Below are 22,964 nucleotides of genomic sequence, written 5' to 3'. Positions count from 1 at the left end.
TAATGTTAGTATCGATTTCAAAAAATAATTTCTGCAAAAATAAAACAATAACAGAAACATAAATAGAAGAATAAAAAATTCTGAGCCCAACAGAAAACTGTATTTCCTTAAGGGATTTAATCTCCTCACTGTTGCCCAAAGTTATTGGATTAATTCCTCCCAGGATAGAACGGAATAACTATTCTGTAATACCAACAATGGAAATTACAGAACTTCGAAGAACTCAACAAACGGTAGTAAACCATACTTATGCTTTGAAAATAATAATACAGAAATGCAGAAGATGAAGGGAGATTTTTCAGATTTTTGGTGGTGAAAAATGAGGCTACGCCTCTATATTTATAGCCAACGATTTGGGTTTCGACAGGTGCCAAGATACCTGTTCGTTTGAAATGGTGTCTGTTCGCCAGAATTAAAAGACGATGACGGCGCAAGGCATCACTTCTTCTTACCTCTTTAAGAGCTACAAAATGTGGTTCTTTATATAAGCACAAAGATTTTCTTTCTATTTTCCGATGAGGGACAAAGTGCATTAGTAAAGGAAGAAACAACTTCAAACTTTTCGTTTCCCTCCAAATCATTTCCCTCCATTTCCCATTCATACCTCTTATCTAATTAGATAAAATCCCAACAATCCTCCACATGAATGGGGAACGACTATCTGTAAATATGCATGCATAAAAAACTGTGTGATTTACAAGTAATGATTAATCGCATCTGGATAAGTAGGTCCCCCTTTGAACTTTCCATAGTGAACTCATGTCGGATATAGTCGGTCAATCGATAGATTTGATATCTTTGAACCGTCGAACTTTGGTGTATACCTAGACAAGCATAAGTCACACAATCAACCCTTTAACCGCCTTTGGTTCTCACTGTTGTGTTAGTTTTAGCCATGAATACCGCATGGTTCATAAGTACGTAGAGAACTGGCCTTACAGAATTCTCCTTAAAGCAGCTTACTCTTCACACTTATATAAGTGATTCCTAAACGTGTTATCCCATAGATACACTATTTGATATACTCCGTATCAAACTTAAAAACTATTAAAAATCCTTAACGCTTTATCCTTGGTACTGAACATTGTCTCATCACGAGAATAGACCAAAATTTTATTTGACAGCGTTGAACCGTCACTAATGACTTTGTTTGATCTCCTTGAACCTAGATCTTGGGATCCAGTCTTTTAGGTAGAGTTACTGCCACAGTGACTTGTCCTTATCCATAGTCCCGTTGCCTTTGATGATTTATCAACCACCTCTCTATTTAGGCCTTTTGTAAGCGGATCCGGCACACTATCTTTTGACTTTACGTAGTCAATTGTTATAATTCCACTAGAGAGAAGTTGTCAACGGTATTATGTCTTCGTCGTATGTGACTAGATTTTCCGTTATACATAACGCTTCTAGACCTTCCTATTGACGCTTGACTATCGCAATGTATGCATATAGGAGCCACTGGTTTGGGCCAAAATGAAATATCTTCCAAGAAATTTCAGAGCCATTCAGCTTCTTCTCTAGCCTTATCTAAAGCTATAAACTCAGACTCCATTGTAGAGCGAACAATGCATGTCTTTTTTGATTGATTTCCAAGACACTGCTCCTACCAATAGTAAACATGTATCCAATTGTGAACTTTGTTTCTGATGGCCCTGTGGTCCAATTTACATCACTATATCCTTCAATTACCGCATGATACTTATTGTTTTGAAAAGCATAATCTTGGTATGTTTTAGATACCCCAAAACTCGTTTCATTTTCATCCAATGAGTTTGGTCGGGATTACTTGTGTAACGACTCAGTTACTTACTGCACAAGCTATATCAGGTCGTGCACAATTCATGATATACATTAAACTTTTCAACACTCGAGCATAATCCAGTTGAGATTTGCTCTCACCTAGATTCTTTGTAAGAGCAACATTTACATCAATCAGGGTCTTTGCGACTTTGAAATCTAAATACTTGAATTTTTCAAGTACCACAATGAGATTGAGACAATGCGAGTCCTTGAGGAGTCCTATGGATTTTAATTCCTAGAATTAAATTAGCAACTCCTAAGTCTTTTATATCAAACTTGCTAGCAAGCATACACTTCGTGGCATTTATATCCGCAATGTCTTTGCTCATTATTAATATATCATCAACATATAAACATACAATGACTATATGATTTGGAGTGTTTTTAATGTAAACACATTTATCACACTCATTAATCTTAAATTCAGTTTCCAACATTGTTTGGCCAAATTTCGCATGCCATTATTTGGGTGCTTGTTTCAATCCGTAAAGTGACTTAACAAGTCGGCACACCTACTTTTCTTTTCAGGGAACCACGAACCCTTCAGGTTGTTCCATATAAATTTCTTCCTCCAAATCTCCATTTAAGAAGGCTGGCTTTACATCCATCTGATGGATTTCAAGACCATACACGGCGGCTAACGTTATTAATACCCGAATAGATGTAATCCTCGTTACCGGCGAGTACGTATCAAAGTAATCAAGACCTTCTTATCGGATTCAATGACCGTATTAATATAAATATTGGAATTTTTTGATTTATGGACCATAAAATAATATGCCTTACTATTTCTTGCATATCCTATGAAAACGCAATCAACATTTTCGGTCCAATCTTCACCCTTTTGGGTTTAGGAATTTGCACTTTAGCCAAACACCCCCACACTTTAAAATATTTTAAGTTGGGTTTCCTACCTTTCCATTTTTCATATGGAATGAATTATGTTTTGCTATGGGAAACTCGATTGAATATTTGGTTAGCGGTAAGAATAGCTTCCCTCACAAGTTCAGTGGTAAACCCGAACCTATCAACAAGGCATTCATCACTTCCTTTAACGTTCTATTCTTTCTTTCCTCAATTCCATTAGATTGCGGTGAGTAAGGGACAATTGTTTGGTGAATAATGCCAAATTTCAAATATATTTCTTCAAAAGGAGATTCATATTCGCTACCCCTATCACATCTTATCATTTTGATCTTTTTATTTAGTTGCGGTTCAACTACATCTTTGTATTGCTTGAATGCCTCAATTGCTTCATCTTTATTATTAAGTAAGTAAATATAGCAATATCTAGTATCGTCGTCAATAAAAGTTATGAAATATTTTTTCCCACCGCGAGTTGGTATTGACTTCATGTCACAAATATCTGTGTGAATTAAGTCTAAATGATGTGAATTCCTTTCAACTGACTTATAAGGATGTTTAACATACTTAGATTCCATACATATTTAACATTTCAAATTGTCGCATTCAAATTTAGGCAATACTTCCAAGTTAACTATTTTTCATATAATTTTGAAGTTGACGCGACCTAAACGTGCATGCCATAAATTATTTGACTCAAGTAAGTAAGAAGAAGCTTAAACTTTATTGATGTCAACAATTATTACATTCAACTTGAAAAGGCCCTCAGTTAGGCAATCTTTTTCCTATATGCACATCATTCTTACTCATTAAACACACACTTAAAACCATTCTTGATAAGAAGTCTAGCAAACACCAAATTCTTGCGAATTTCAGGAACATGGAGAACATTGTTTAGAGTCACAACTTTGCCCGAAGTCATCTTCTCCACTCCTTCATTTTTTGCTGTTGCGGAGTTTCCCATAAAGATAGTCGCGTCGGGCCCTACGGGAACATAAGAGGCAAATAACTCTTTGTTAGCACAAACATGGCGAGTGGCTCCAGAACCAATCCACCACTCTTTGGGATTTCCTACCAAGCTGCATTCAGATAACATGGCACATAAGTCCTCAATTTCATCATTCTTTTCTACCATGTTTGCTTGACTCTTCTTCTTGTCCTTCTTCGATGCACGACAGCCCATAACCGTATGTCCAACCTTTCCACGGTTGTGGCAATTACCTTTGAACTTCTTCTTGCTCGAGTAATTCTTTGGTCCATATGGCTTCTTTCTCTTTTTGTTGCTTGTAGACGCTTCCTCAACAACATTTTCCCCCATTATTATTGAGTTACCACGTGGCTTCTTCTCAGCAGCCTTGTTGTCCTCTTTAATCCGTAGACGAACAATAAGGTCTTCAAACGTTATCTCCTTGCGCTTATGTTTCAAGTAATTCTTAAAGTCCTTCCACAACGAAGACAACTTTTCAATAAGTGCTGCAACTTGAAACGCTTCATTTATAATCTTGAATAAAAATATTAACTCGATTTATACCTTTAGCAAGGAGGTCATAAACAATCACTTGCAATTCTTGGACTTGCATTATGACATATCTGGCGTCAACTATTTTGAACCATTTTGAAATCCAGAAATTTTGCGGCCACAAACTTCTTAGGTCTAACATCTTCAGTCTTGTACTTCTTTTCAAGAGCATTCCACAACTCTCGTAATATTTTCATGACGTTATAAACATTGTACAAGCCGTCTTCCAAGCAACTTAAAATATAATTTTTGCATAAGAAGTTAGCATGCTTCCATGCCTCCGTGACCACAAATCGCTTATTTTCAGGAGTTTCGTCTCCCATAACTGGAACGTCCTCGCTAGTAAAGCATTGCAAACCGAATGTGGTCGGGTAGAAGAACATTTTATGCTGCCAACATTTAAAGTTCACGCCGAAAAACTTTTCGAGCTTTTCTGCCGGTGTCATCACCGGTGTAGGCATTGTGCGACTTGAAGACGCAGTAGTCATTGTAACAGTAGTAGTCCCAACAGAACCATTTTGTTGTTTCGTACTTGTTGTTATTTTTTTGTAAAAGAAATTGACACAACCAGAATTAGTAAGTCGGTTAAGTTTTTATATCTTCAAATCGAATACAAACAACCAAATAGTCGAATTGAGTAGAAAGTCACAAAGACTTTAATCTTAAACTGGAGTAGAAAATTCGAAGATTTTAATCTCCAAAATGAGAGTAGAAAATCATTAGGATTTTAATCTCCTAAAGCAGAAAGTAAAATGAACATAGAATATAAAAATAAATTCCTTAAGCTTGTTAGTATCTGTATTCGAGAAATAATTTCTGCAAAAATAAAACAATAACAGAAGAATAAAAAATTTCGAGCCCAACAAAAAATTATATTTCCTTAAGAAATTTAATCCTCTCACTATTGCCCAAGGTTATTGGATTAATTTCTCCCAGGATAGAACGGAACAACTATTTTGTAATACCGACAATGAAAATTATAGAATTTTGACAAACTCAACAAATACGGTAAACCACACTTATACTTACGTTTTCCTTTGAAAATAATAATGCAGAAATGTAGAAGATAGGGGAGATTCAGATTTTCGGTGGTGAAAAATGAGGCTACTCTTTTGTATTTATAGCTAATGATTTGGGTTTCAAAAGGTGCCAAGATTCCTGTTTGTTTGAAATGGTGTTTTGTTCGCCTGAATTAAAGTTCATCAATCATATAAATTGACCGAAGTCGAAGCCTAGCGACGACGACGACGGCGTGAGGCACCACTTCTTCTTAACTCTCTAAGGGATGGAAGATGTGCTTTTTTATATAAGCACAAAAATTTTCTTTCCATTTTTCGACGAGGGGCAAGTGCATTAGTAAAGGAAGAAACAAACTTTAAACTTTTCGTTTCCCTCCAAATCTTTTTTCTCCATTTCCCATTCACACACCTTATCTAATTAGATACAAACCCAACAAATAATACTATTAACACGTATCAGAAAAACTGTTTGGTCCGAAAGATAAGTTCTATGGGATTCCATCACTCACACAAATTATTACAGCATTTTGCCTCAGGGAAATTCAGTATACAAAGGCTCTAACCATAATAAAAGATAATGATCTATATAGATGACCAAATTAATTGAGTAGATGAGATATTAAGAGCATAACCAATACAAAAAACAAAGGGAATATAAAACTATATTGCTTTTGTGCCATGACAATCTCACTCAAATTACGGGAATCTATACATATTAGTGCAATATACCAGGATCCCGAATAGAGCGACACGTGCAAGCTGTAGTTTTACTAATTTTTTACTTTGGTTCAATATGTGTTAGGATTCGTTTAATTTTGTTAGATATTTATACGTCAATAGAAAATAAGGTCCCCAAAATGAAGCAATTTTCTCCCAGATTTTAAGTACCACACATGGGAAATCTTTCATAATTATAGAAAAAAAAAGGTTGGTGTCACATCTTCCAGCTACAAAACCAACTGAACTGATTTAGGACACTTGAACTACCAAGGCCATAAAATCTTCAAAACTTTTGTCCCTTAAGAAATACAAAGAGTCCTTCCATTATTATGCTTTGCCGATTCATCCTTTTTGCATTCACTTTTCTCTATTATTGCATTCTACTTGTCATTTAAGCAAAGTTTGATGTGTTCCTGGCCATTATTAGTCCAAAAAATTGGAAGTGAAAGAGCCATTTAGGGATCGTTTGGTTTGAATGCTGCTTATGCCGGGATAATTTATGTTAGGAGTAGTTATCCTGATATTGTTTTTTATTCACTGTTTGGTATGTTGTATTAAAAATGACAATTGCATAATTTCTAAGAAGAACGTATAAGTTATCCCGGCACTAATTACCCCACCCTCTATAAGGTATAAGTTATCGTGGTACTAATTATAATCGCGGAATAACTTATACAAGGTTTGCTAACCAAACAAAGTATTAAGATGGTATTAAATTTTTATACTAGCACTATACCTTCTTATACCTCATAAATTTAAGCTCTTTGGCTTAGTAGTTTCAGTAAAATTAAGCAGACAAACTGTAATTCTTTGACAAGTTACTATGAGTAGATGTATTGCATTATTAAGAAGCTTTATCCTTTCTTCCTCCTGCTTTATTTTTTTATAGGCTCTCCCCATAAATTTGGAAGAATGCCTCAATCAAGAGAACAAATATAAATTTAATTTAAAGTTGCCACTTTATTTCTTTAAATAATGGTGTCAGGATCAGTTTACGCACACCTCTAATAATTTCACTGTATATCTATTATCTTCTACTAGTACAAGTACTGTGTAACTGTGTCCATCAAGATATAGATTACATAGTCTTTATCTTCGATGAGATTTGAATATATATCTCATGGTTCACACTCACATATGGAAAGAAATTTAAAAGTGCTATCTACCTCAAAAATTAAAGGTTCAAAATTTCAGTCAAAATTAGGAATTTGGCTATCAAAATTAGTTAATGTAATTAATATTTTCGGACAAATTAAGGCTTAATTTTTTGATGGGATTTGTATACTAGTTTAGTCAGTACCTATTACTATTTTCACACTTTTGCTTTTCGAGGTCAAAGTGTCAAATACTACTCTAAGATTTAATTAATATTTCAATTAATTAAATATTAAATATACTTAACCAAATATCACATGAACCAAGATAAGATTTTTTCATATTTGAGGGACTAATGGTGGCTCTTTCCCACGCCGCTTTTTGGCAACCTATGTTAACATCTATCTTGTAAACACTGTAGGACTACAACAAAGTCACCAATGAGGCTCAAAACTCGAATGGATCGTCTAGTTAGCTGTTAGCAGGATAAAGATACTAATTTTTTTTATAATAAAAGGTAAGATCGTATTTATAGTCACCTACTAAAGTCGGTCAAGTGAATATTTTTATATTCTGTACATAAGTCAAATATTACTTTATATGACTATATATTATATTTTAAACATCTTTAATATAGTTGATGAGGTAATTCAACGGTTTAGAATGTTCAAAGTGAGATATTGTTCACGCGTTTGATCCCTGTCTAGATATTTTTATCTGCTCATTTTGTTTGCCAAAAATAAAATGGAGACTATTATATGTGGTCTATTTGACTCTTTTTCAATCTATTTTTTTTAAATAAAAACCTCTTAAAACTTAAAATTTATGTAAAAACAAATGACTAATCTTAAAAGTTATTTCTTAAACAAATTATATAATTTAAAAGTCAAGCTATACAAAAATTTCTTCAGCAAAAGCTCTTTACATACTACTGACTCGCTCGACTTCAAGGAGGTCTCTCTTTCCTTTGGTTTTATGCTTACTTTTATTGGTAAAATTTCTTTTGTTGTCTTATTTTATGCTAGTTTTAATTTATAAAATAGTTCTATTACACGTGTTTTAATTGTTTTGTTAAATATTGCATAGTTTGATTAAAAAATTTCGATTCACCTATTCATCGAAAAAAGATGTATCGACTTTCTTGAAGTTTGAACACCCTTACCGAGATTCTTGGCTGCGCCGCTGATGTATCCATGTCTGGTTATCGGTATATGAAATACATTTTATACTAAAATGGTGAGATAAATTATCTCTAGCTAATCCCATAGGATATCCCAACTCATAGGATATCCTTGTCTATCCCACATATGAACCAAACAACTTAGTTCTGAGATATCCAATGAGATTATAATTCTGAAATATCCCACGGGATTATTTATACCACCGTCCTATATGGGATAACTAATATCACCAATTTTATATAAAATTTAACTTTATATCCACAACCAAACATATGATAAATATAATCCCACGTTTTATAAGAGTTTAGTATCCTTATCCTGTGACCTAGCTTTAGTATAAGCAATTACTTATGCAAGAAAATGCTTTTAAGATAATAAGTATGTTAACTTGTTAAGGCCAGTTATATGATTCTTGTTAAAGTAATTGTTTCTCAAAATTAAGAACAATGAAAACAACTTCTCTTTTTCCTCTTTTCAGTTGATTGTAACTTAATTCTCTTTTGATTGGCATATTTAGGTGAGCAATCACCAAGTACATTTCTTTTGCAAGACAGCTGGAGAACTTCTTATGCTGGTTATGTTCATTACCCTAACTCAAATTATAATCAATTGCTTATACAATTAGATTTATAATATGATTCCACTTTAAATGGAAAAAAAAATCGAAAATAGGCCATAATCGAAAATTGAGGGAAGTATAATTCAATTTTCAATTCTCTATACAAAATAAAACTTGGAAAAATAAAGATCAATAAAATTCGTATTGTTTTCGTAAGAATATTGAGCTACATATAATTCAAAATTCAAATATCACTAAGCTCCCAAATTTTGTCATTTTTTTAGTTACAACTAAGAATTAGTTGGAGGATCCATCACTGAGGTATACTTTTACATCAAAAAAGAAACAAATAGAAGGAAATAAAAACGACAGTCAGATGGCAAAAAATCTACAGAACTATTTTACTTAGGACTTTATCTCTTATCTCATAAATGTTTGATATTATTTTATCTGTTCAATGCCTAATCTTATCTGTCGCAGTTTATGTTTTGTAGTTTGGAACTATTTTAGGTAAAATGTCTGAGTTTAGATAGTTAATTGAAACCAAACTTTAAGCTTAACTATCATAAATTATAAATGAAGTGGATAAATATTAGGTTTAGGAATATTCGAATGAAATTATCTTCATCCCTGTACATGAAAGAAGTCGTATATCTAGAACTTCATTGACAAGACTGCCGTTGTTGTTTGACCCAAAATTTAGATCTAAGTTTAAACAATTAAATTTTCTTAATAAGATAGAGCTAATCTTAGCCAACAATAATATCCACTAGATTATTTAATTAGTGTTGTGACAAAATATTACGAGATATGTGGTAACAATGATAGATATATGATTATGAGTAACACTTTTTTTTTTGGTAACCGTTGTCAAATTACCATTAACTCCAAAAAGCCATTACAAATAAAGAGCACCTCCTTTCTGTATCATTGGCCTCCAACAAAACAAGAAAATAGCTACTATGTTCTCTAATTACATAGGATTTGTTGTACTAAACTCCTACATCTACATGCTTTATGTGAATTCTTGGTAACTTGTATTCTTTCTATGATCTTGTGCTTTATCTGTTGTACTACATCCTCTTTATGTACATTAATGTCTCTGAAAATCTTCCAATTTCTTGCACGTCATGTGTGGTAAATCACAGCCCCGTTGATACCAGCTGCTAATTCTTTCTTATAGACCTTCCAATATTTCCTGTTAATACTATCCAAAGATTATGAGATATTCCCTGTTGGTATCTTGATGTTTGTCCATTGATTTACCTCTTGCCTTAGAGTTGTGATCCATGTACACTCCACAAATAAGTGGATGTTAGTTTCAGTAGTGTGAGCAATACATAAACAACACCTGCTATCCTCCACTAGAACTTGCAACTTGAGTAATCTCTCCTTTGTGAGTAGCCTCCCATGCACTGGCAACCACACTATAAACCTTTGTTTAGGTCGAGCTATTGAGGTCCATATCAGATTAGTTATCTTGAATTTAGGATGTTCGCCAATTAGAGCAAGATAACTGCTGGTAATAGAGTAGTCACCACTTCTAGTAAGCTTATAATTATCTTGCTCATACTAGCCTTGCATTTTGATTTTCAGACCATTAATCTTTCTCCGGTACCAACTACTATTTGTCGGGAGTGATGGTTTCATACATTTGTTTCTGCTCTCATGTACACCCCATGTATCCATTTCACCCATAAGGCTTCTTTACATTTAATCAACTGCCATAACAACTTACCCACTGATGCCATATTCCAGTTTTCGCAACCCTTAACATTCAATCTCCTAGCTTTTTAGGACAACAAATCTTTTTCCAAGCAACCAAGGATAGTTTCTTTCTCTCCTCCGAGCTGCCCCATAGATATTCTCTGCATATCCTGTCAACCTCATTAAGTATACTTTGAGGTAATATGAACATTGTGCCCCAGAAGCTATGGATAGAAAACAACATTGCATTAATATTTTGCAGTCTTCAGTATATGATAGAAGCCTGGAGTAGGTGACTCTGATCCCTTGAGAGATTTTCTCTACCAACATATGATGGTCAAACTTATTCCATTTCTTTGGGGAGAGGGGAAGTCCAAGGTACCTTATGGGAAGAGTACCTAGCACAAAACCAGTTATTTCAAGCAACTTCTTCTTAGTATTATTATCCACACCAGCCATGAAGATACTAGATTTGTCCATATTTTCTTTCAACCCTGTTACATTGCTAAAGTGATTTATTATTTCCATAATCCTTTTAACTGAGCTTTCATTTCCTTTACAAAAGATCATCAGATCATCCGCAAATATGAGATGAGTCAGCTTCAGTGTTTTGCACATTGGATGATATTTGAAATCAGGAAGTTCTCTAACTATCTTCAACATCCTTGATAAGTATTCCATTCCAAGCACAAATAGAAGAGGAGAGATATGATCACCCTGCCTAATCCCTCTCTTCCCAGCAAAATATCCATGACTTTCTCCATTGACTTTAACTAAAAATATTATAGTAGACACACACACACCCCATAATACACTGAGTAAATTTGTCTAGGAACCCAAAACCCCTCAGAGCTTCTCCTAGGAACTCCCAACTCACCATGTCATAAGCCTTCTTGAGATCAATCTTCATAAGACATCTTGGAGTTGTTTTTCTGTTATAATGTCTTAGAATGTCATGACAGATTAAGACATTGTGCAGCATGGACCTCCCATGTACAAATGCAGACTGGTTCTCTACTACTAAGTGATCAACTGCTGCCTTTAGTCTGTTGCATAGAAATTTAGAAATGCACTTGTAAAATACATTGCAACATGATATTGGTCTGTATTGTCTAACTAATTTGTATTGTCCACCTTTGGGATAAGAGCTATGACTGTTGAGTTGAGTTGCTTAAGGAATTTTTCATTGTGAAAAAAAATTCTATTACTGCCTTTGTGATATCCTGCCCCACTATGGGCTAAGCATCCTTATAGAAACCACCCCCAAAGCCATCTGGACATGGACTCTTATTGTTGTCAGTATGGAACATTGCCTCTTTAACTTCCTTATCCACAACTGGCCTTAGTAACTCTAGCTGTTGAGTAGTTGACAAAGTAGGGCCATTTTTATAATGCTAGTAAAGGCTTGCACTCTAGAAGTAGACTTTCTTCCTAATAGTTCAGAATAGTAATCCCCAAACAAGTTTGAAATAGCCCCTGGAGAAGTTTTCCATGTGCCTGCATCATCCTTAAGTTGTGTTGTGGCTTGTTTCAGCTTCCTATGCTTTATAATTGAGTAGAAATATCGTGTGTTATTATCTCCTAACTTAATCCACATAGCTTTACTTCTCTGTTGTAGGTACATTTCTACCAAATGTGAATACTGTTTGAACTTCTAATAAGCCAAGGATTCAGTCTGCTGAACCTCTTTATTTGAAGGATCCCTTCGGAGTTTCAACTGACTTTGCTTAAGCAACTTCCTATCTTCTTCTGCTTCTCTCACAATATCATGAGAATATTGTGACTTCTGAACCTTCAGATTCTTCTTAAGTAGTTTCAACTTTTTCACTACTTGATACATTTTGGAGCCCTCAATACTGTCAGCCTACCCTTCTCTTACTATTGTATTAAATTGTGGATGTTAAGCCCACATGTTACAGAATTGAAATGATTTTTTAACATACTTCTTTCTTTAACAGTGACACTTTTGTAGGACAATGGTCACTGATTCCTTCTGGGAGAAATATGGCCCTACATGATGGCATTATATCTAGCCATTCCCCATTTATGAACACCAAATCAATCTTTGAAAATATCATTTATTCTTCATGTTTGTCATTCCAAGTGTACCTATTGCCTTGTGTTGGTAACTCCAATAAGCCACATTCTACTACACAGTTGTGGAAATCTTTCACTTCTGCCCAGGTCACAAGGCTTCCTCCTATTTTGCCTTCTGCTTTGAGAATTGAGTTAAAATCCCCTAAAACCATCCAAGGCCTTGTACATCCCCTGCTATGAGACACTAACTTATCCCATAGTTCCTTCCTCTCTTCTCTAGTATTTAATGCATATACATAAGACAATTTAAATATCATTTAAAAAGGAATGTAATTAACTTCACAGTTGATTACTTGAGTTGACATACTCATAGGAATGACCTTGTAATAATCAGGTCTCCAACTAATCTAAATTCTACCATTATAATGGTACTCTAGGTTTGTAAGGTACTTCCATCCCACAAACATGTTATTTGCTAGCTTCTCAATTCTGTTGCCTTTTATTTTGGTTTCTAGTAGACCAACCAGCCCCACTTATTCCTCATTGCAAAAGAGCTTCACCTCATTTTGCTTATTAGGGGCGTTAGCCCCCTAACATTACAACTTAACGTATTAAACATCCCTGTGGGAATGATTGTTTTAGACTCCCATATTTGTACTACTCCCTCCCTTATCTGTTATGTTGACCTCTTTATTATGCAGGATTTGAAAAGAGTTTGAATTCTCACCTTGTTGTTGCTACTTTTGTTGTGGCTTTCCTACTCTCAATGGGGTCTGCCAACTTGTAATATCCCATTGCTTTTGCTTCCCTGACTGTCTCTTTATCATTTGCTCTCTATTACCATCAGTTCTAGTACTTATTGCCTCATTCCTTTGTTTAGAGTTCACCTGAATTTGTTCCTTGTCCATATTATCTTTAGGTTCTGTTTGTGCAATAGTGTTTATTTTCTTCTGTTGTTCTGCATTTGCCATTGTCAGTTTCTTCATGTTCCTACACACTTCCTCTACATGCCCATATTTAGAGCAATGACAGCACAGGATTGGCTTCCAGTCATAGCTGACTTTTTGCTCAATTAACTTGCCTATTTCATTCCTGAAGAGAACTACATCTAGGAGATTTGCATTCATTCCTACCTCAACTAGTAACTTTGCAAAATTTAATTCATTTCTATTTTTTGTATTTTGGTCCACCATAATAGGTTTTCCTACTAAGCTGCCTATCTTGCTCAAACCTTCCTTACACCAATATTTGAAGTCCAGTCTAGGAAATTTAATCCAAATTGGAATAATTTGCAATTCCTCTCTAGTGAATTCCAATTCAAGTGTCCAAGTCTTCACAATAAATGGTTTGTTATCAAAGTGGTAAATACCACCCTGAATCAGCCCTTGCTTCCCTACCTCTGTCTCAAATCGAACCACTATCACTCCATTTTTTAGTATAGCGATTCTTCGATGCCATACTTCCCCCACAAGCGTTTGATGTACCCATATATTACTGTGAATGGGTTATGTGTCCCTAACACTTAACACACTACTGCTTTTCCCAGTAATCAATTTCAGAACTAATATCATCCAATTCAATTTGTACTATTGAGGACTCACCATATGTTTTAGGTGCTACATATTCCAATTTATAACCAGCATTTAAAATTTTTGCTATGTTGAAATCATCCTAGATTGATCCTTGCTTCTTCTGCGTTTTCAGCTCCTCTTCAACCTCATCTTCCCACTACTAGTCGGTACTGCTTGATCCTTGCTTGGTGAGGCTTGTAACATTTCAGACCATACTCGTTGTGCTTCGATCCGCTGAGATTTCTCTATTTCGCTGTTTAGAGTTAATGTTTCATTGGGTTTTGGACTTGACTGAGTTTTCCTTGCTGATTCTTAGCTATCATTGCTTGATTTCTGCCCTCACCGAGCAATTCCATATGATGTGGATACTTCCTTGGCCATTAGAGTCTTATGGGATGGGATGCGAGCTCTCTTGCCCATGGCTGGCGTAGGTTAATCTAACAAGCACCGAAAACAAGCCATCTGTTTTTGGAATTAAAAAGCATTTATTGCATTTAATGATAAATAACACTTAATGGGACAAATATAAAAAGATTGGCATTTAATAGCAATAAATGATATATGATGGTATTTATGTAAATATATATAACAGAGATGAGCGAAAAAGCAGATGAAGCCATGTAATATTGCTTCTGACAATGATAAATGATTGATAAGCCTTGAATGTTCTGATTCTTCTTAGATCGTGGGAGAAAAGCTAGACAGGGATCTCAAGAAAATAATGTCTTTTGTATGTATGTAATAAAGCAAGAATCTCAAAAAATATCAAAATGTTATTCTTTTACAAATGCGTGTTACATGTCCCCTATAACTATGCCTCTTTCTATTTATAAGGGGACATGTGCCACAAAATCCTAATAGTACAGATCCAGAGAATATTCACTGGAATATTCCATTTAAAGTCTTATCCTAAAACTAGCTGTTATTACTCTTTTTAAGGAGAGTTCTCGTCCTCGACCTTGATCTCTGTTGACTCATCGACTTAGCCCTTCATCTATTATTAGATCACTTCGACCTTTAATCGGTCTTTTGTTGGAGTCATATTGATGGCATGTGGCTGCCCTCGAAGGCCTTCTTAATGGTGACGTGATTTACTAAGATAATTTTTGGCCCATACATTTGTATCATTATGTTTCGGTCTTTTTCTGTATTTTTATTATTTACAGATTTAATTTCAATTAGGGCACAATAAAACAAATTTGAATATATTGTATATTAAAAGTACTAAAAATTTAATTATAGACTAAACAAACTGGGATTAAAAAAATGGCAACAAACTCTATGGGTCAACCATGGAAGAAAAACACATTTTTAGTCCATCACCCGCCCATGAGCTTAATAGCCTGTTTGGCCAAGCTTCAAAATTCAACTTATTTTGAGAACTCTTTTTTTTCTTCAAAAATTGTATTTCTCAAAAGTACTTTTGGTGAGAAACAGTTTGTGTTTGACTAATTAATTTGAAAAATACTTAGTATTTTCCCAAGATTTCTAAAAGTACTTTTAAGTGTATTTTTTTCAAAAGTGCTTTTCAAAAAAGTAATTTTAGAGAGAAACTACTTTTTTTTCTTCTCCAAAACCGTCTTTGCTTCCACTCAAAAACATATTTTTTTTCTTAAAAACTTGGCAAAATACTTCAAATTTGAAAAAAAATCACTTTCAAAAAAATACTTTTTGCCTAGGAGAAGCTTGGCCAAATACGCTATAAATCCCTTGGACTTTTGGTCTTGTCTTTTGATCTAAACATCGTTAGCAAGGTAAATTATTTTCTATTCATTATAGTATATATTTTTATGTAAATATACTGTATGTTGAATTCTTTTTTCTTATTTGTATGTTTAGTTCTTTGTATTTTGATACCTTTAGTTCAATTCCTAGCGTCGCGATAGCCTAAAGCTCAAATGCAAAATCTTTGATTAAAAATAAAGGATCCTAACGTAATTTCTTATCACACCTCTTAGAAGTCTAGTGTCCATATTTTACGTGGCATTTGCATCTATACCTAATTTTGATTTTAAGTTATACCAATTTGTACAATAATTTGCAAGTCTACCCGATTTAGAATCAACTTAAGACTTATCAGATATGAAGTTAAAGAAAAAAATATTAGTCTGAAGTGCAATGAACTTAATGCCAAATACTTCTTAAGTGCAACAAATATTTTCATGCACTTAAGGCCAAATAGGTCTGAAGTGCAATCAATATTCTCAAGCACTTAAAGCCGAATAAGTTTGAAGTGCAAATTACCCAGAATACAAAAACTTGTTCTTCGAATTTCAACAATCTAACACATGGTTCAACACCTAAATCTACTCTAAATAAGCTCAAATTTGAAACGTAACCTCTAAATATCATAAAGAACAAATGTCAATCATTTATATGTCAAAATAACAAAAAATATAACAACATATTTACAATTAAGAAGAAGAAGAAACTTTAAGTAGTAGCAAAAAAAGAAATGCCGTAGCAACTCACAATTGTAAAATACCATAAGTCATCTTAAAAAATAGTCACAGACACCATGTAAATTCATTGTCATTTTTATTTTCACAATGTTGTAGAAGAAGAAGAAGAAGAAGAAGAAGAAGAAGAAGAAGAAAAAAGAGGAGGCGGAGAAGGAGGATGAGGAATCCTAAAGTTGTCTGTACTTTAGGCAGTATTTAAACTTTTAAAAAAAAATGGGTACAAGTTAAATGAGGCGACCAAGTAGGGTGCCTCTTGAAATGTTTACAAATTTTACTAACAGTAGTACACATGACACTAACCCAATAAATAATGATTGTATAGGGTAAAAATATACTATGCTAAGTAATTACTTAAGAGAATGACACATGGAGCCGAAGAAAGAGGATAGCTAAAACCGAAGATAACTGTTCCATTTGTTACCGGGAAGAATGATGCTCATGCAATAAATGCCTGCCACCCGGTAGCATTTAATAAAGAATATTCGGCACCATTTAGTATATTGCCCGTTATAAAAAGAATTTGTCATTTATTCTCACTGTTACACATTCTTCAATGGCCCTCATAATTGACATTAAAGAAAGGCATGATCCTAGGACCCATTTTACAAGGTGAAGCTATAAAATAGTGAACTTTGTTATCATTGTAAATGACTTGAATTTTCTGGCAAACATACTCTATAATCTATTCAAATCTCTGTACAATTTTATCTTCTTAATTTTCGATTCGTTACTGTTATGTCCGGAAGTCTTGCTCCCAGATTTACTGTTTCTGCTATTTCATCTTCATCCCAAGGCTATGTATTTTGTATTTCTTAAATTCTTTTATTATTTCAGGATCGAATTAATTTACTTGTCTAGAAACCATATATAAATTTAACTATACCATTTTACGGGTAAATAATTGGTGCCCACCGTGAGGCCAAAACAGTCGTGTAATTAAGTTGGTCCTTACCTCTTTTACTAACGTGTTTTGATTATTTGTCTTAGCAAAAATCTCAAAAATGGCAGATAATGGTGTTAACAACACACATAATCCTGAGGCCCAAGGAGACCAGCCTCATCACGAGGATTCAGTCAGTGACACCCTCAATAAGGGAAACGATGCTACACCGGTCCACGAAAGGCGGTACCCGCGATAGGTTTGGGAGGCAACTCTCGATGATGCTGAAGAGGAGCATATTGTTGAAGCGGCAAGGGTCCTATAAGAGCAACATGCGGTAATTCTAAGCCATCTCACATGGCATGATAAGCTTATGACAGAGTTGAAGAAGGCGTTGTCGGGGGCTTCCAATAGCGTGAATGGACGAGGTCTAGTTCCACCCGATGCTCCCGCAAATCAAATGACGTAGAGGGTCGACAACAACACCCCGATAGGTGAGGTTGGCTCCGATGGGGCTGGGGGAGCGAATCCGGCCCAACAACGAGAACGATCCCTTCAAGAGTGAATGCCTGCATGGACCAAATACGGGGTGCACGAGGAGGTGATGGGGAACGATTTAGCTCCCCACGAGATTGAATCTGTTTTGCTGAAAAAATTAGGAGAGACAATCACGAGGGGAGCCTTGACGTGGTATTCGCTGTTACCCGAGCATTCCATAGATTCCTTTGAGATGCTCTCGAATTCTTTTATTAAGGCCCATATTGGGGCTAGAAAGGTACATGCCCGAGAGGCCGACATATTCAAAATTGCACAAAGAGAATCTGAGTTGCTGCGGGAATTCGTCACCCGATTCCAAATGGAGAGGATGTTGCTCCCGGTTGCTCCGGATGATTGGGCGGCTGAAGTATTCACCAAGGGTCTGAATCCGAGAAGTTCTGTTATTTCTCGTAAATTGAAGGAAAGCTTGCTTGAGTTCCAAGTGACAACTTGGGCGGATGTTCACAACTAGTACGAGTCTAAGATAAGGATTGAAAATGATCATATTGGCTTCCCGGTGTTGGCAAAAGGTCGGGAAAAGGATAAAGAAAAATTAAAAGACAATTTTGACACAGATAGACGGTTTTCGAGGGGCCAGTTTTTGGCCTACGAATGGGCCGAAGGACGCAGAAGAGGTTTCCGATCGGCAGATAGGTTCGTTACTGACAGAAGAACTGATCACAGTCGGAAAATAAGATCATTGTAGGACAAATAAGCGTCAGGTACACGGGATCCTTCATACTCAGTCTATCAGAATACAACTTCAACGTCAGTGTAGTAGAGTTGGTATCTGCTATGAGGAACATTACAGAAGCACGGTTCCCTAAGTTGATGAGGTCCAATCCCGGCCAGAGGGATCCCAATTTATCGTGCGAATACCACAGGACGAATGGCCACTGGACTGGGGACTGCCGACACCTGCGTGAAGAGGTGGCGACACTACTGAAAAATGACCATCTCAGAGAATTCTTTAGACCGAGGCAAGAACAATTTCGGTTGCAACTGTGATAACATGGAGAACTCATAAATAGGAGAATACCCCCGTGCCAGACGATCAATATGATCTTTAGGGGGAACGAGATCAATTGGGTCACCTTCTCGGCAGCAAAAAAGATGAAGGTATCAATAACCCATAGCAAGAGACTCCGGTAAGTCGCTCAAGACTACGTCACTTTCATGGAGGAGGACGCAGACAGACTGTTGCTACTGCACAATGACGCATTAGTAATTTCTTTAAATGTACAAGATTTTAAAATCAAACGTGTTCTGGTGGATCCAGGAAGTTCCACCAATATCATACAATGGAGCAATCCAAACTCACCGGAAGCATCATTCCGACCACAAAACTCCTCGCTGGATTTAATCTCGCAAGCGTGACAACTCGAGGAGAGATCCTACTGCTCACGAATGCCGACGACTCTTTTCGAAGTTGTTGACGGTGATATAGGCTGTAACATTATTCTGGGAAGACCGTGGTTGCATGAGATAAGAGCCGTACCATCAACATATCATCAATTGCTAAAATTCCCAACACCCGAAGGAAACAAACAGATAAAAGGCGACCAACCGGCGGCAAGGGAGATGGATGTGATTTTGGTCTCTAGTAGAAAAGGGAAGAAGCATGTGACATAGCAATTAGAGGAACCAGCTCCTGCTACCAAATCGAGTGAAGTTATCCCGGAGGGAGAAGCGTCTAAATCTTATCAGGTACTGAGATATTTTCAGGTACCAGAAGAGACGGATGCAACAAAATCCACAGCGGAAGAGATCGAGCAAGTTGAATTGTTTGAAAAGTTCTTGGAGAGGAAATTCCACTTGGGGACAAGATTGCACCCCGAGCTCAGGTCTGGATTTATTGAATTTAGAAAATATAATGTCGATTGCTTTGCATGGTCGTATACAGATATGACAGGTATCCCAATGGATGTGGCCGTACAAAAGCTAAGCTTGGATCCCAACACCCCTCCGATAAGACAAAACAAATCACCCTATTATGGAGGCCATGAATAAATTTGTCAAGGAAGAGTTAACTCGCCTACTTGATATCGGTTCGATCCAAGAGGTAAAGTATCCAGACTGGCTAGCTAATGTAGTAATAATTCCTAAGAAGAACAATAAATTTTACATGTGTGTAGATTACATGGACTTGAATATGGCGTGCCCAAAAGTCTCGTTCCCACTGCTAAACATCGATCAAATGATTGATGCAATGTCGGGCACGAGTTAATGAGTTTTCTCAATGCTTATTCCGGGTACAACCAAATTAAGATGAACCCGGAGGATCAGGAAAAAACTTCGTTCATAACGAATTTCGGCACATATTGCTATAATGTGATGATCTTCGGGGTAAAGAACGCCGGAGCCACTTATCAACGGCTCGTAAATAAGATATTTGAAAAACAGATAGGGAAGACCATGGAAGTTTATATAGACCATATGCTCATTAAGTCTTTGAGTGCAGGTGATCATCTTAAGTATATGCAAGAAACGTTCGACATCCTATAAAAGTATAACATGAAGCTTAACCTTGAGAAGTGCGCGTTCGGGGTCAGCTCTGGCAAGTTCCTAGGATTTTGGTATCACAAAGGGGGATTGAGGTAAACCCCGATAAGATCAAAGTCATTGAAGACATCTTGGACCAGCTATCAAGCGTGAAAGAAGTTCAAAGGCTCAAATGGAGATTGGCCGCTTTGAGCAGTTTTATTTTCCGGTCATCAGAGAAATCCCATTGTTTCTTCCTGTTGCTAAAAAAGAAAAACAACTTCGAATGGAGCCCAGAATGCCAGTAGGCTTTGAGAGATTTGAATACGTAATTGCCAAACCCTCAATTACTATCAAAATCGAAGGAAGGTAAAACACTGTTAGTTTACCTAGAAATGTCAGAGGTAGCGGTAATCACCATTTTAGTCCGTGAGGATAAAGTTATGCAATCTCCCATTTATTATATTAGTATAATTTTAATGGGATCAGAAACTCGCAACCCGCATTTGGAGAAGCTGGCCTTAGCTCTCGTAGTCGCCGCTCGGAAGCTGAGGCCTTACTTATAATATCACCCGTTAGCTGTGGTGACCACCTTTTCCCCACGGAATATCCTTCACAAACCTGAACTCTCAGGTAGATTGGCCAAATGGGCCATCGAAATGAGTGAATTCGACATAGAGTATAAACGGAGGAGTGCGATTAAGTCAGGACTTTTGGCCGACTTTATGGTCGATTTCAGTCCGAGATTCGTGCCTCTACCAACCAAATAAGCAGTGATGGTGTCAGAATTGACATCGAGATTTTGGACCTTATTTACGGACGGAGCTTCCAACGTAAAGAGGTTCGGGCTTGGCATAGTATTAACCACACCTTCGGGAGAAACCCTAAGGGAGGCCATAAGAACGACCCATTTAACTAACAATGAAGTGGAGTATGAAGCTTTGATTGCAGGACTCGAACTGGACTGGGACTAGATTCTGAGGTCATAGAAATCAAATACGACTCCTAGTTGTTGGTAAATCAGGTCTATAGGATTTTCGAAACCAAAGGGGAGCGCATGCAACAATACGTAGTGAAGGTACAAAATCTTCTATCTCAATTCCGGGAGTGTTCGATTACTCACATCGTGAGTGAGGAAAATGTCGAAGCAGATGCATTAGCTAACCTCGGTTCATCAACGGAAATAAAGGGATCCGATTCCAGGATGGTAGTACAGCTCAGACACTCGGTTCTAGATGTCGATAGCTGCTATGTGGTAAATATGACTAATCTGGTCTGGGACTGGAGGAGTGAGATCATAGATTACCTAAAGTACGAGAAGTTGCAAAGCGTCCCGGGCGCTGTGCGCCAAAGAAGCACGATATAGCTTCAAAGAAGGCCAATTGTACAGGAAATCTTTCCAAGGCCCGTTGTCCCGATGCTTAGGAGCGTATGAAACTAATTATGTTATGGAAGAAGTCCACAAAGGGATATGTGGAATCATTCGGGTCCAGAGATTTTGTGAAAAATGCAATATGTGCCAACGCTACGCACCTATGGTACATCAACCAGCAGAACCATTACATTCAGTTCTATCTCCGTGCCCGTTCATGAAGTGGGGAATGGATATTGTCGGATCACTGCCGCCGACCCCTAGTAAGGTAAGGTTTCTTTTAATTTTAACTGACTATTTTTTTAAGTGGGTTGAAGCAGGTCCTTATCAGAAGATCAACGAACGTGTGTGGGAGAACATAATTTGCATATTTGGAATATGAAAAGAGATAGCCTGCAATAACGGGATATAATTTATAGGCGCAAAGATTACAAAGTTCTTTGAAAATTAAGAGAATCACATCTTCACCCTATCATCCGAGCGCAAATGGTAAAGAGGAATTAACGAACAAAGTGATTATACAAAATCTCAAGAAGAGGTTGGAAGCGACTAAAGGTAAATGGCATGAAGAACTGATGGAGTGCTATGGGCGTACTGAACAACAACCAAATCAAGCACAGGAAAAACTCATTTTCCCTTGTGTACGGAGCAGAAGCCTTAATCCTGGTATAACTAGGAGAGCGTACCTTGAGATATTTCCAGGCAAGTGACGAGACGATCAATGAAGAAATATTAGTCAACCTGGAGATACTCGATGAGCGCAGAGACTTGGCATATATAAGAATGGCAGCCCAGAAGCAGAGAATGGAAAAATATTATAATCGAAAATCCAACCTCCGTTACTTCAAAGTGGGAGACTTGGTTCTAAGGAAAGTAACTCAAAACACCCGGGAATCAATGCATGGAAACTAGGTCTAACCTGGGAAGGCCCCAACAGGGTTTTAGCAGTCACAGGGAAAGGTTCGTTCATACGAGTTAGAGAATCAGGATGGAGAAAAGTTTCCAAGCAAATGGAATGTTGCACACCTCAAGAGATATTATTGCTGACAAACATCACTTGTACTAAAAGTATGTGCAACACTCTTTTTCTTTTCGTCCAGTTTTTGTCCCAATTTGGTTTTTCTGGCAATGTTTTTAATGAGGCAGCAATGGAAATCATA

This window comes from Nicotiana tomentosiformis, chromosome 5 (genome assembly GCF_000390325.3).
Source record: "Nicotiana tomentosiformis chromosome 5, ASM39032v3, whole genome shotgun sequence".
NCBI lineage: Eukaryota > Viridiplantae > Streptophyta > Magnoliopsida > Solanales > Solanaceae > Nicotiana > Nicotiana tomentosiformis.
Note: the sequence above shows the minus strand (reverse complement) of the source record.